We start from the raw sequence: 14256 nt of genomic DNA on the forward strand, positions 1-14256 counted from the left end.
TCCTGCATGTTGGCACGCTTCAGGCTGTCACAAATAAGGAGCAGATGGAAGTGTGGATTGCACTGGGTAGAACTCAAAAYAGATTTTTAGCCATCTAATACACTATAGTCTCTGGAGACTCTCAATTACATATAAGAAATTGTAATGTTCCAGTTGAATTCTATAAATATAACATCTTAGCTGAGAAGCAAATGTATTATATGTTCATATTTAGCTAATATTCACATTCAGAGTGACTGCTGCCATATTTTATGTGACAAAATGGAAACTATTGCGTTTGACCATGCACTGGGATAGACAAGTCACAAAACAAATCTAATATAGATTATATGGGCAGCTAGAGATTAATCTCACACACATATGCAAGTCAATTATTCAGGAGAAAAAAAGAAATCATCTACTAAGCCAGATGTTTGTTAATTATATTATATATACTACTTGCCAAGCAAAWAAATGAATCAGTGAATCAGATCTATAACTTGCTGAATCAGATCTACTGAATCAAATACATCATCTCTTCAAATAAAAACATAATTTCTTAAACCAGAAGTGATATATTGCCTTATATGTCATACAACATGATGAGCTATACTAGATCTATGCTAGCTGAAGAGGATATCCCAGGAGTCAAAAGCTGTAACTAAAAGAGTAAAGACGCTCCTCTATAAACTGGGAAAAATCACACAGAATTTGGAAGGAATTAATCCATTTAGCATGTAGTGAGCTCACCACTCCAACACTGTGAACAAAAGAACTATGAGCACCTTGACAAACTACAAAAAGAGTTGCAAGAATGATTTACAGTCTGGACAAAAAAAAATCTGCTTTATTAATGAGATATCAAGAAGCCCAATCTATTTTGTCGATAAAATACGTTTCAGATTCTTTTGTAAGAATCTAAAACATATTTAAGAGGGGAGATTTCAGAATGCAGACAGATCTTTGACAAGGACATAATAATATCCAGGGGCTCAAACCCAGAAATAATGCACAAACTTTTAAAAATTAAATTAATTAACCAATGGAACTCTGCTATTTAAAGATACGGTTATTCTTCATTGTTTCAAATCTTTAGCTCAAGTGTGGCAGTTTAAAAGTTACGTTCTGGGTTAACCCCAAGTATGTACTAGAGATAAGACTCCCATGGTCCGCAGCAGGAAGAACACCAGATGATGTGTTCTGATTTTAGAGTCTGCATGTTTACAAATGTCACACAAATACATAACTGTTACATCCTCATAGAGTGAATCTTCCTGTGCCTACATTACCACATACATGAACTAAGTATACAAATCACCTCACGTGCTGTGTGCTAACACACTGAACCCTACAGCAAACAGTATGCTGTGGGTAGTAAAGCTGTGATCAGTTTATTGGAAGACTCTTCTGCAGTTAGGCATAGCCCTCTGTTAGGACTGAGGAACAGGTCAAAGAAGCGCATTTCAAATACTGGGAAGGTTTGAACTTGATACAAATCCACCCCATTCCCTAGGAAAGCAGCACAGATGATTGTGACTTCTGAGAGCTGAGAAGAAAATTCTGATCCCTATCTTCTCATTGATCTCCTGCATGACTCACCTAAATTGCATGCTCTCATTTTACCGTTTCCCCTTCTACAAAATCGCACTGGTTGTATTTCAACTGCCTAGCAAAACACATTGGTAGCTGTGCCTAAAATGTTCAATGTCAGTACTAAACAGGAAATCATCATAACCTCTGGCCAGAAGTATARGCCTTAGAATGAAAATTTGGTTCCAGAGCTGGAAAGTTTTTTGAAGACAGAAAGTTTTATACTTGTGAAGTCCTGTAAATTTTGAAAAGATAAGTAAACACACAAAAGAAAGCCACTGTATCTCCAGAGGGATATGCACARCACTGTTTGATGACCCAGCCTAAGCATATCATCATCATTCTGCAGCACTTCTAAAAGTTGGAAGTGCTGTTATTGTACACCACACAGTGAAGCCATTAATCAAATCTGCATGCGAAATGCCCTTACACACAAGAAATAAACAATATAAAAAAGCATGTGGCGCCCCAAGTCCCATAATCTAGGATCATATAAAGAAGAAGAATGTCCTTACAAGAGACATAACATTCACCAAAACAATTTTGCTAAAAAATATAAAAAGTCTTTTCTTCATAGCTGAAATGAAAAGGACGTACACCTTTAGGACAGGATGTGGGAAATGCCATATATGTTTAAAATGGTAGGATTGACATATATGTTCTTGTGGTGACCATGATTTGGATTTACTTATTAGTCATGACGTGCCACCTCCTGCGTGGACTGGTTGGCCTCAGAAGCAGCTCTGAGCACACACATCAGCTGTGCAASATGGTGCAGAAGCATGTTTAACATCGCAGATGCTGTTGGACAGAGGTCCCCGTGGAGCTGTGTGCAGCTTGGGGAAACCACATGTGCCTGAAAACAGAGAGCAAGTGGGAGTTCCAAGACCCTTGCAACATCAGCACAGGCCTGGCCGGCTACTCAACTCTGCAGAGCCACCAGGGGCGCCTCGGTTTGCGGGGGCTGTTAGACTGCTTTGCTGCCAGTACAGGAGGAGAACCTTGCTGTCACTCGACATCAACCCCCTGCAACACACAGAAACATCAATATTTGTGTGCTCTTTTTCGCTTGGAGAAACAAACCACTCCTGAGTGCTCATAAGCACAACTGCCATGAAGGCTAATAAACACCAGAACTGGTTACGAAACTGAGGTGCTCATAATGATTTTCTTTAAGTCATAACGTATTACATCCACACGACAGAGCACAGAGGCATCGCTAATGATAGCAGAATCTGTCAGCATGCAAGATGCTGTGGGACTTTATGAATTAAACCTCATTATTGTCCTAAATTATAGATAAATTTCTCTCTTTACTTGGTGATATGCAACATATTTTTTCTTCAGGGGAGTTAGATAATGTCAGCACAAATTATTGCTTTCCACACAGTGCAGATGATAGGACCAGAGGCATTAAAGAAGCTTATGAAAACTAAATCTGAATAGACAGAAGGAACTGCTTCCCTTGACTTGGAAATAACAAATTTTACGGTGGCATGTTGGGTAAGACAATGGAGAGGATCATAACTTGGAACGCTGAAACCGCTTTAAGAGACTTGTATAATTAAAAATCAAAATTCAAGTTCAGATTCTTGTTCTAGATTACAAAAAACAATAGAAGTGTCTGCCTTTGGGGGCTCATAGCCCTCTATTGAACATATACTGATGTGCAACACTGAGATAATAAGCTACTGTCTGGTAAACCTTTATTTTTGGCTTGGAAAACTAAAGAGAATACAGTGTTATCTAGACTAATTTTACTGATTATTTCCTTTCTTTTAGTTTTTCTTGATGGACCAGTGTTCAGGAAAGTATAGAGGAGAGGCTGGAGGTTACACGTCCAGGAAAGGTTCACAAGTCCCATGCAAGGCAAGGTTTACAGGAGGCAGTAGTATCTTTTTCTGGATCAAGTGATATTATCAGAAGGRAAAAAAAAAGAAAGAAAAAAGAAAAAAAAACAGACAAGCTTTCAGGCATATGGCTCTATAAAATTCTTTGTTACTGGATATACAGATAATTAATTTGCAAAGCCAAGAACAGGGAATTACTTCATTATCCTGCATAATTTTCCATTATTATCATTTTATTATTGTCCCATGTGCACTAGCAGTCAAGCTCCAGGTTGCCATCTGCTGGATCTTGGTTTAYGCTTCAGTATCTTTATTGGTGATGCTGGCTCATGACAAGGCATCCTGAAGGCTTGCTAAGAGCAGGCACAAGCTCTGCTTTCACAGAAAACTCGCCTGGCCAGTGACTGAAGGCTCTCAGCGCAGTTCTGCCCAGCTATTCCCAGGGCAGGTGTGCGGTACCCTCTCTGCCCCAAAAGTGGATTTATTGGGCCCTGTGCATCTAGTCTGGCCACACTTCTTCACATTTAACATGTTTAATTTTTAAAGAGTTAGGAGAAATCAAATATATGTCACATGTTAAACGCTTTCCAAGCACTAGCCAGCATTATCGGTGCCTCTGAGAAGGCCTGACATCAGGCATTCAGCTCTGTCCTTCCAAAAATAGCACCAAAGATCTTCTGCTATGAATTTCTGTGTTTCTGCAGACAATTGTTGCCTGGTTGCCCATTTTGCTCTTCACAGCCCCATCACACTGGGTGCACCTTCACAGTTGCAGCAGCTGCCTGGAGGCAGCAGCATTTGTGCTCTCCAACGGAGCCTTTGGCCCTACTGTTGCTGCCCAGTGTAATCCTCGGGGAGTTACAGGGTCTGCACAGGCGAGGACTGTGGGGAAGAGGTTCTGCTGGGCTAACACTGGCTCCACGGARGGATTCAGCTCTCGCCAACAGCGCTGGTAACAAAGGCCAGCTCCAGAAAAACTTGCTGTTAAACCTGAATGAGAGGCTGAATTTTATTTTCCCTTTTTAAAATGAAAAGAAATCTCACTGATAACCTCCTGTGCTGCACTGAGAGTCTGGCCACTGCAGAAGCCTGAAAACTAGAAGTGGGAAGTCCAGCCAGTATCCAACTCTCTAATGGGCTTATGCTAACCCTTAATGTGATTTTAATGATCCTTATTTTGAGGTATTGATGATGCGGGCTATTACTCAAGATGTATTTGGCACTCTAGCCACATCTGGGGTTTTGTTTTTAAAGAGGAAAAAAGTATTAAAAGTTAAAAGGACTTTTATGACCATTAGTCCTAACAAAGGTCCATTGCCAGGCTAGATTCACAACAGATGATCCTGCTATCCCTTTCAGAGCTTGACTACCCTCAAAGATCTGCAAACCAATCTGGAAACCAAGTCAGAAAGATCTCTGTAGTTCACGACAGAGTCATGTGGAAAGACGTTTTACTGCTGCCTATTAGAGCGCACTTCTGTAGGGCACAGAGAAACTGGAGCACCAAACCGGTATGGCGGTTACCTAAAAGTAATGCTGGAGGCTGACCAGAGCTGAGGACAAAGCCCAGGTCTTCTGGCTCCCAGTCTTGTATCCTGAAGCCCTCCTCTCTCTGTGCTTTTCAAATATGTTCATCTTGCAATTCAGCAGTTCCAAATAAAAAGGTCAATCCCAAACACCACAGTTACTTCTCACTGTTCTCCAATTCTTCTCTTCGCTGAAGCACAGAGCAGATGCAGGCGGTGGATTCTCTGCATCATCAGTGTGAGAGACGAAAGCCTTTGGATTCCATCACAAACATTTTTTTTTCCTAGTGCACAGGTCTTCTGAATGACGGAAGAATAACCCACACATGCCAAYGCCCCCTCTTATAAACCTTAGCGGGCATTATGCTCCTGACATGGGCTCAGTGAAAGCAAGGCAGGAGATGGCACTGTGCAGTTCTGCCTCAATAAAGAAGACTGATGTTCAGAAACAAAGCCAAGCTCTTCACAGACACTGCAGTGACACGTGCTTGGCACCACAGCACTMCAGGGTTGTCCAGATGACCATGCACCCATGAGAAAGTTCCCTATTGCAATTCACATCCTGCAGTATATGGAGGCCCCTTGAGAAGGAAAATCATTCTACTGCCAAGTAAACACTGATTCTTCTAATACAATTTTGTCTGTTCAAAATTTGCCAACCTCAGAAATAAGCATCCTGCCACACTATGATCTGAACAAGATCTGCAAATCTGGCCTTGCAACATATATGGCTTGAAAATACCATRTATGGTTTACTCATAACACATATTTTAATAGCCAGTGGAGCTTTCCTCAATAGCTTACTAATTACTGCAGAAAACATCATGCTAGTACAAGAGTGATAAAATTTCACTCTGCATAGTTGGATGTGTTTGCCTTAGCACAGGCTGCTTATACTTTCCTRTCCTTGCTCTTGGGATAGGTATGTTTTATCTCACAGGAATATTATACGCTTTATTTCATAATCTATGGTGCTCATTGTAAACATTTGTTTGTTCCAGGATTTCACTACACAATGTTCCAGATGTTTCAGTTAAAATGTATAAATACTGAAAAAGCTGGAAATAAAGGCTTATTATCAGATGCTTAGGTTGAGTCTGATAAAGTAGAATAAAATAATTAGGATGAAAAGGGACAACTCTTACTGAATCTAGAATATATGTTTTAAATTAAAAAAAATGTATAACTAGCAATTTGATCAAGGGATGTAACACCTGTAACAACAAAACTGGGAACTGGGCAACAAGTACAGTGAGTCAGCAGGCAAGAAGCAGAGCTCTTCAGCCAGATAGTGAGGCAAGGCAGATATAAAAGCAAGAAATGGAATTTACTTTTAGAGTCTACTTCATAAAGTAAGAGCATACAGAATGTTTACACTGCATATAGGAAGGCGCTGGTGTTTGCCAAGATCTGTTCCTAGGCATGCATATATTTAGTCTCTTTTTATTATTTTCTTACAAAATGCAGTCATTGCAAGAATGGCCAAGGCTTCACTTACAATGTTTAAAAAGAACATTCAACTCTGCCACCACACTCCTACTAAAATCAGGGAACAAATTCTAAGACAATGTGAGTGCACAGGCCTTTCTGCAATAAGCATCAAATCCTTTCTGGGTGACAGTCCAACAATTCAGCTAAAGGGAGATACCACATCAGATATCAGAAAAGACTTAATTGACCAAACTTCATGGACGAGATCTGGAGGACAGCTAAAAATCAGTGGGCAAACCCGATTTCAAATCCAGGCAAGAGCTGCTGCAAATATCACAAAAACTTGTAGTCASCAATAGCAAATGCAGTAGATGGACATAAATGAATGAGCACACACACAATATTCGAGAAGACAACCTTACATATTTCTACAGCACCTAATGCCATGGAATCTAATTTAGCAGCTAATGTCAGGGAATCTAATTTAAATAGTGAGACCAATACAGTTTCTGTGCACTGTACAAGTCAAAAGCCTAGTTAGGAGGAATTTGAAATTCTGAAGGCTTAGATGATAACACAGTTTCTACCACAGCCTTGAGAGAGAGAAGGCTGGAGGCAGGATAACGATTGCGGTCATGAGAGACGGTGGGAATTAACTCTCACAAGTACYGCAGCTGTGGGGTAATAATATAGTGAGAAGCAGTCCAAGAGCAACTTGACCATATTTACCATGAACCTAAAAGAACAAGACAAGCACCATGACATGAATCAAGAACTGGACAGAGAATCAGTGCAAAAAAATCAGTGCATCTCACCACATTCAACTCTCCTGGGATTACCTTGCTTAGACTGTTCTCCTATATTACATTTTCCACTGAAAAAAAACTTAATTCTACTGAAGCTTTAAAAGCAGTATCCCTAAGCTGGAATTTTAATTCATCTCCTTCTTTCATGTATCTCAGCTTTAAGTCTAAAAGAAATCAATAGGATCTCCTTGTGAGGTCTCTATTGCCTTACATGAACTGGTCTGTGTACCACCTTGCTTTGTTTTATTTTATTTTATTATGCTATATTTTTCTGGAGCTGCAATTTCATAGGTCACCTCACCTCTCCTTCTCCTGATTTTATACAAACATGCTCACTTTAGAACAAGTGAAAGTTTATTTTCAGCACAGCAATAACAATGTATTTTACAATCCTCTGGAAGATTTCTGTACTTTTCTTTCACATCCCAGAGAGAATTTCCCTCTAGTAAACTTACAGCAAAATTCAGTCTAGATTTTGGCAACATCTTTTCTCCAGTGACATGAGCATGGCATGTACACTAAAGAAAATGACCTCGTTTATTAAGTGTCATTATTTTCTGAAATCTAGAAGAGAATTTAGCACCAAATTCTAAATTCCTCACCTTTTTTTTCCTATCAGTTGAGATTTTGCATAAATACAACTGAGCTACAATTCAGTAATATTGTTGAGTTTTTTAGATTCTGTTTGTGATTTTGCACAAAGAAAAGCCTCTCATTTGTGTTAGGATTCACCTTCAGTTGCTTTTTAGCTTCTATTAAATTTTCAGCTTGATGATTGGGAAACATTATCAGACAGAAATCCACACAAACTGTTAGATTAGATTCACCAAAACCTATACAGTGAATGGTTCCTCTAGATGTTTTTATCTTTAGACACTCACCAAAACTCTTGAATCATCACAGTATCACACAGAGAAATTYCGCCTACTATATTTATGAGAAATTCACTTTTTTAAATTTCAGCATGTAATCTTTTTACTTAAAAATTACTCCAAACAATGTCTTGGCATCAACTCAGTAACGTCCTTTAGGGGCTTGCTATAGAGTGTTTCAATGAGGCTATCTCTTAAAGCTATAATTCACGAGCTGGGCTTAATACTGCCACAGTATAGTTTAAATGAGGAGTGATTTAATGGAGGTGAGTAGTTCCAGCATCACAAATTTGAGATTTAAAAAACTCAAAAACTCAAGCTGATGCACCCAATAGCAAACTGTTCCTTTTGAAGCACTAGCAGAAAATCTRTTCACTTGATTACTTGCCATTTCATGGCATATGTTAAAGACAACACAAAACAGACTTTTAACAATATTGCTGCTGTTCAGAATAGGACTGAAATGTTTTGCTTTGTGTATGTGCAACAGGTTACCCTGTAAAACATACAAAACAAAGCCTAGAAGACTGAGAAAAATAAAAACAGCAGCTCCAAAACAGCATACCACATCCTCAGATGCTGCTTCTGCAGTGTTTCAGAGAGCTCCCTGGACCTGTTACACTTGTGCAATTTGGAGATTAAAGCTGGTGGGGCTAATAATCAGTGAGTGTCAGGGGCCTTATTATCACAGTCCCAGATACTCCAGAAACATAACCCATGTGCTAGCTCACAAGCATAGGTTCATGACTTTCAAATTTGATCCAAAAAGAGAAAGCACTGTGTTTCCAGGACTTTGTCTACCCTCAGACATTTTTGAGATCTCTACTCATTCATATTCTGACAATGACAGCTGCGATCATATCCACTGCTACTGAGTCATTTGTATGCATCATTCGCCTTATCATCATTGTCATATTGCTATTAGTGGCAACTCTTTGGAATATTTTGTGGGTTTGGAGCAGATTCCAAGGTGGTGGCATATCAGGCACCAACATATAATATSATCATCGTTTAAAACCTTGCAAGACTGTTATTTATCTGAAAATTCAGTAGCATCCACAGGAGTATGATGGTATTGTATCTTGCCTGAAGACAGCTTATTACAAATACTTGTACACATCACTCATCTCATTTGCCAAGGCAAATACATTTACAGAGGTGCGGTACGAGGTGGACTTCATGACATACGATCTCACACACAGACATGGTCCATCACTGCTTCTTGATGAAAACTATTTTATCAGTAGACACAGCAACTTTTAATCCAAAAAAGCTTATTATATTCCAAAGTTTTAGATTACCACATAGCAAATGCTCCATATATCCATGTCCTTCCCACCRCGTCTTACCAACAGCTGTTTGGTATGAGGACCTGGCTAAGCTCATACAACTGACAGTAGTGGAATTACAGTGCCACAGTTTTGTTTTGTCTTGCAGACTCTAAATGAGGACACATTGCAGCACTGTTAAATGAGGCTGCACCAGTGAAATTCTCTCCAGTGACATCTGCACCAGAATGGCTCAGGTACCAGTCTGGTCTGATTTTGTTATCACATATCTCGATTGGGACTCTGCAAGACTCTAACTGCATTTGTAGGGGAAAACAATCCCAGAAATGCAAAAAGTTAGTCCTGTAATGAGCTTGTTTAGAGAGTGGTAACTGGGAAAAACTATGATTTTACCTGCAGGAGACCAGGTTAGGTATTTGCAGAAGAGGAGTTACTTGTAAAAGTTCCATTTTACAAATGGAACTTCTCCTGAACAGAGAGCAGAGGAAAGTATCCCTTGACATTGATAAGGTCAGCCAGAATCTTAACGGATATCATTAAAGTTGACTCAACGGAAGGTGCTAGAAAAACACAAAGTTTGCCATTAGGTGACATTCTTCTGTAGCAATTTTCAACCAGAAAGTGACAGCTGCTCCGCTAGCACAACAGTAAGCCAGCCCTGCATTCTGCAAGGCCAGGATTTAACAAGCTCATCTGAAGTTCCTTTTCAATTCAGTTTAGCCATAAGCTCAATCCTGAACTTCATCTCAGTGTCACAACCACTGGAAACCACTTGTGGCTTTCCACTTGGAAYCATTAATTTTTGCAGTGATTTCCCTATTCCTGCACTTGTCTCATTAAGAAGACAAGCTGTGTCCTAGGCTGCTTCTGCTTTGGAAGCTCCAGCATCTCTGACTGATTCTTTCCTAAYGCAAACAGCAGCTTGAAATCATCATGACAAATCCTTAAAAAGTACCTGCCAATTTTCTTGGACACTTGGACATTTTGCATTCCTCATGCAGCTAAGAGCTCTGATTAAGACTCTAAGGCAGAAAAATCATTACAGTACCAGGAGCAATCCATCAGCCAGTTCAATGGATGGCTCTCCGCCGCACTATTCMCATGCTTGCACAGTGCATTAACATGTAAATCCAGAAAAGACCTTTCATTTCAGTATCACAACTTAATGATCAAAGACAGTCCTACAACATCACTATGGAAAAAATGATTGTGTAACATAAACAATCAAAGATGAACTTCAGTGGTCTCTCAATAGGACTGACAGTGAATGGCAGAGGAAGGAACACTGCCAGAGAGGAGATAAACAGTTGTGGTCATCAGGCATTCGTTCTCCTTGTCCATCCTCACTTCAGCAGCAAAAATAGTGCAATTGGTGAGTGCAAAGAGCTTATAGGTCAGGATTAATGGACAGACCAATGTGAGTGACATTATAGTGGGTCTCTGCTACAGATGGCCTGATTAAGGTGAAGAAACAGATGAGGCCTTCTTCAGACAGTTGGAAGAATCCTCACATTCGCAGGCCCCGCTCTTCATGAGGGACTTTAATCACTCTGATGTCTGCTGGAGGGACAACACAGCAGGGCACAAGCAATCTACAAGGTTTCCGGAGCGCGGAGTAAGCTGTCAGCTTATTAACACAGGTGACTAAGGAGCTGACAAGCAGAGGCACTCTGCTGGACCTCATACTTACAAATAAGGAAGAACTGTTCAGAGCTGTCAAAGTTGCATGCTGCCCTGGCTGCAGCAACCACAAGATGATAGAGTTCAGGATCTTGCAAGGAGGGAGCTAAACAAAAAGCAGTATCGTAACCCTGGACTTCAGGAGAGTAGACTTCAGCCTGTTCAGGGACCTGCTTGGAAGAATCCCATGGGMTATAGCCCTGGAAGTAAGAGAGGTCCAGGAGAACTGGTGTACATTCAAGGACCACCACAGGCACCAATACGGGCTGGAGGCCAACCATCTGAAGATCCAATGTTGCAGAGAAGTACCTGGGGGTCCTGGTGGACAACAAGCTGAACATGAGCCAGCAATGTGCCCTCATGGTAAAGAAGGCCTATGGTATCCAGACCYGCATTAGGCAGACTGTCGCCAGCAAGTCAAGGCAGGTGACCCTTCCCCTCTGCTCAGCCCTGGCAAGGCCACATCTGGAATGCTGTGTCCTGTGCTGGGCTTCCCAGTACAAGAGTGACATGGCCCTGCTGGAATGAGTCCAGCAAAGGGCCATGAAGATGATTAAGGGACTGGAGCATCTCTTATACAAAGACAGGCTGAGAGCTGTGACTGTTCAACCCAGAGAGGAGAAGGCTTGGGGGATCTTACCAATGTGTATAAATACCTGACGGGAGGGTGTAAAGAAGATGGAGCCAGATTCTTCTGAGTGATGCCCAGTGAAGGACAAGAGGTAATGGGCACAAATTGAAACACAGGAAATTGTTTGAACCTAAGAAAACACTTTTTTTTTTTTTTTTTTTTTTTTTTTTTTTTTTTTTTTTTTTACTGTGAGGATGGCTGAGCACTGGAACAGGCTGCCAGGTTGTCCTTGACTTGACATGGTCCTGGGCAAGCCATCCTAGCTGACCTTACTAGAGCAAGGGAGTTGGACCAGATGATCTCCAGAGGTGCCTTTCCACYCAGCTATCCTGTGATTCCGTTACTTGTGATCCTTTGGCTCTGTGCCAGTTGATCTCTTTGGTGAAGCAATCCCAAATGGTTTTGTTAGACCTTGAGTTCTTATTCAGCTCTCAAGCGTCAAGCTGTGGACTTGGTACAAGTGCAATGACTTCATCTGTTACTCCTGTGTCTGCTGCTGAAGCACAGAGGCAATGTTGGCAGACAACGAAATTGTGTTTGAGGAGGAAAAGGTCAGAAAACAGAGAGTACAAACAGAGAAACAGATGTGGTCTTTCTCCCCTAGCAGACTGGTATTCTTCTGATCCACACCCTTAGTAACTGAAGAGAAAGGCACAGCTCCTTGAGAGCAATTCCCTGTACATCACAAAAGCCTGAAACTGCCTAGCAGGCTGAATGGTGTAAGAACATCTCCAGCCATAGAGGCCCCTGACAAAGCACAAACCAAGCACCCCATGGTGAGGAGTAAGAGGTGGAGAGCTCAGCAAAAATGCTTTGTTCAGGACATACCTACTAGGGGTTTTGACTATTACAGGAAGGTAGTTTTTTTCAGGGAAATGTCTCCATTCTGCTTCTACACGGTGTTTAATTAAAAGCTGAGGAAAAAGCAAGTAAATACAGTGTTATATTTTCATTGCAGTTAGTTCATTTACATTCACTAGGATTCCACTGGCTCTTTTCATCCAAATAGATGTCCATATAGTGACTGTTCTTCTGTTTGTCTTGCTAAAGCCATTCTCCTGCTCTGTACTTCCGATGTTGTCTTGAGGCAAGAATTCTAACTTCTGTGTAAATCAGTTAGAGCTAATGGATAGAGAATAAAAGGGAAAAAAGAAAGTGATAAAAGCTCAAAAGATTTAAAATAATGTGCAATACCTAGCACAGGAGATCTCTGATATGAGGTGGATTAATCATTAGGACAAGCAACAACAACAGTACCTTTGTGTTGGTACAGCTAAAGATCAAGGCAACACGACTTGTGCGCTGTGAAAATTTTTTGAGTTTACAGATACCATCAAACAACAATTCTTACATAGTCCATGAATCTTCTTATCATCAGAGATGTTTACATAACACTTAAGATGCAATAAGAGGAATTAAAAATTCATCCATAACCAAAGTATAGAAAAGTTTAGTAGTTAGAATCTGAGATCAAAAGGCCTACACTTTTGAAWTAGTTAAAATATTACAAAACCTGATAGAGTATAACTGAGTGTGTTACATTAACAGAAATTGCTTGAGATTGCATGCAAGTAGCAGAAAGGCGAGAATGTACAAGAAATACCTCTCATGAGAGATACCTGTGAGCTTTTTAAAATACCAACTGAGAAGCCTCAGTGAAGGTTATGGTATAATTAACATATCTTGAGTTTTCAGAAAAAGAGAAAGCAACAGCAAAAGCCACTTCAAAGCTGGCTCATAGCATCTTGTTTTATTCAAGGATAAGTCCATGCAGTCAGTGCTTTTCCATTCGTCTCACTGAATCCATTCTTCTTCCTACATAAATGAGCCCAAAACACTCAAGAAACTGTTTAAAGGAGTACGGGGAGATTATAACTATCTAGAACTGGAGYAGAGTTTCTTCTCTAATGGCAGCACCTTTAAAGCCAGTAAAGCTACAACAAGTCGGGTTACTTAGTGGAAAAAGACATCTAGTAAAATGTTTAGGCAGAAGGTAATGAATTGCTCTACATTACACCGACAGGTWGTCTAAAAACAGAGCAGACGACCTCCAAATAATCCAAGTCAGAAAGTCAGGAAGTGACTGTGCTAGATGTAGAAATTAAGATAAAGAATCTGGCAGACACGTAGATTACTCTGGTAAATCAGGAATATTTCCAATGGAATTAGACTGCTGTGAAATGGGTTGAGGGCAGAACTGCATCCTGTGGCCAATTAAAGCAGAGAGGAACCTCAGTATGCAGATAGAACAATATTTAGAGTAACAGCATCCGCTTTCTATCCAGGAATTTCAGTCTGTCTTACAGTGCTTGCAAAACGCACACAGGCTCTTCTCCCTTCCTTTTTGCACGTACCTCCCCACCGCATGTCACAAACACAGGATATGCTATATTCCACCGAACCCTTCAACTGTAAATGATGACTTCCATAGAATTTCTCTAATGTTCCTCTGGAGTGTCTTTATGACTGTTGTTGCTATTTCTCACCAGGCTGCYTTAGCTTTCAAAATTTCTGACAAATACTAATGAGAACATATTCCCCATTCTTTTCCTCCTGCTCACAAAAGACTTTTTTAGTTTTAATAGATCACATGTAGTGCAGG

The sequence above is a fragment of the Rhea americana genome, unplaced genomic scaffold (genome assembly GCF_003343005.1).
Source record: "Rhea americana isolate MKP2758 unplaced genomic scaffold, rheAme1 scaffold_2, whole genome shotgun sequence".
Lineage (NCBI taxonomy): Eukaryota > Metazoa > Chordata > Aves > Rheiformes > Rheidae > Rhea > Rhea americana.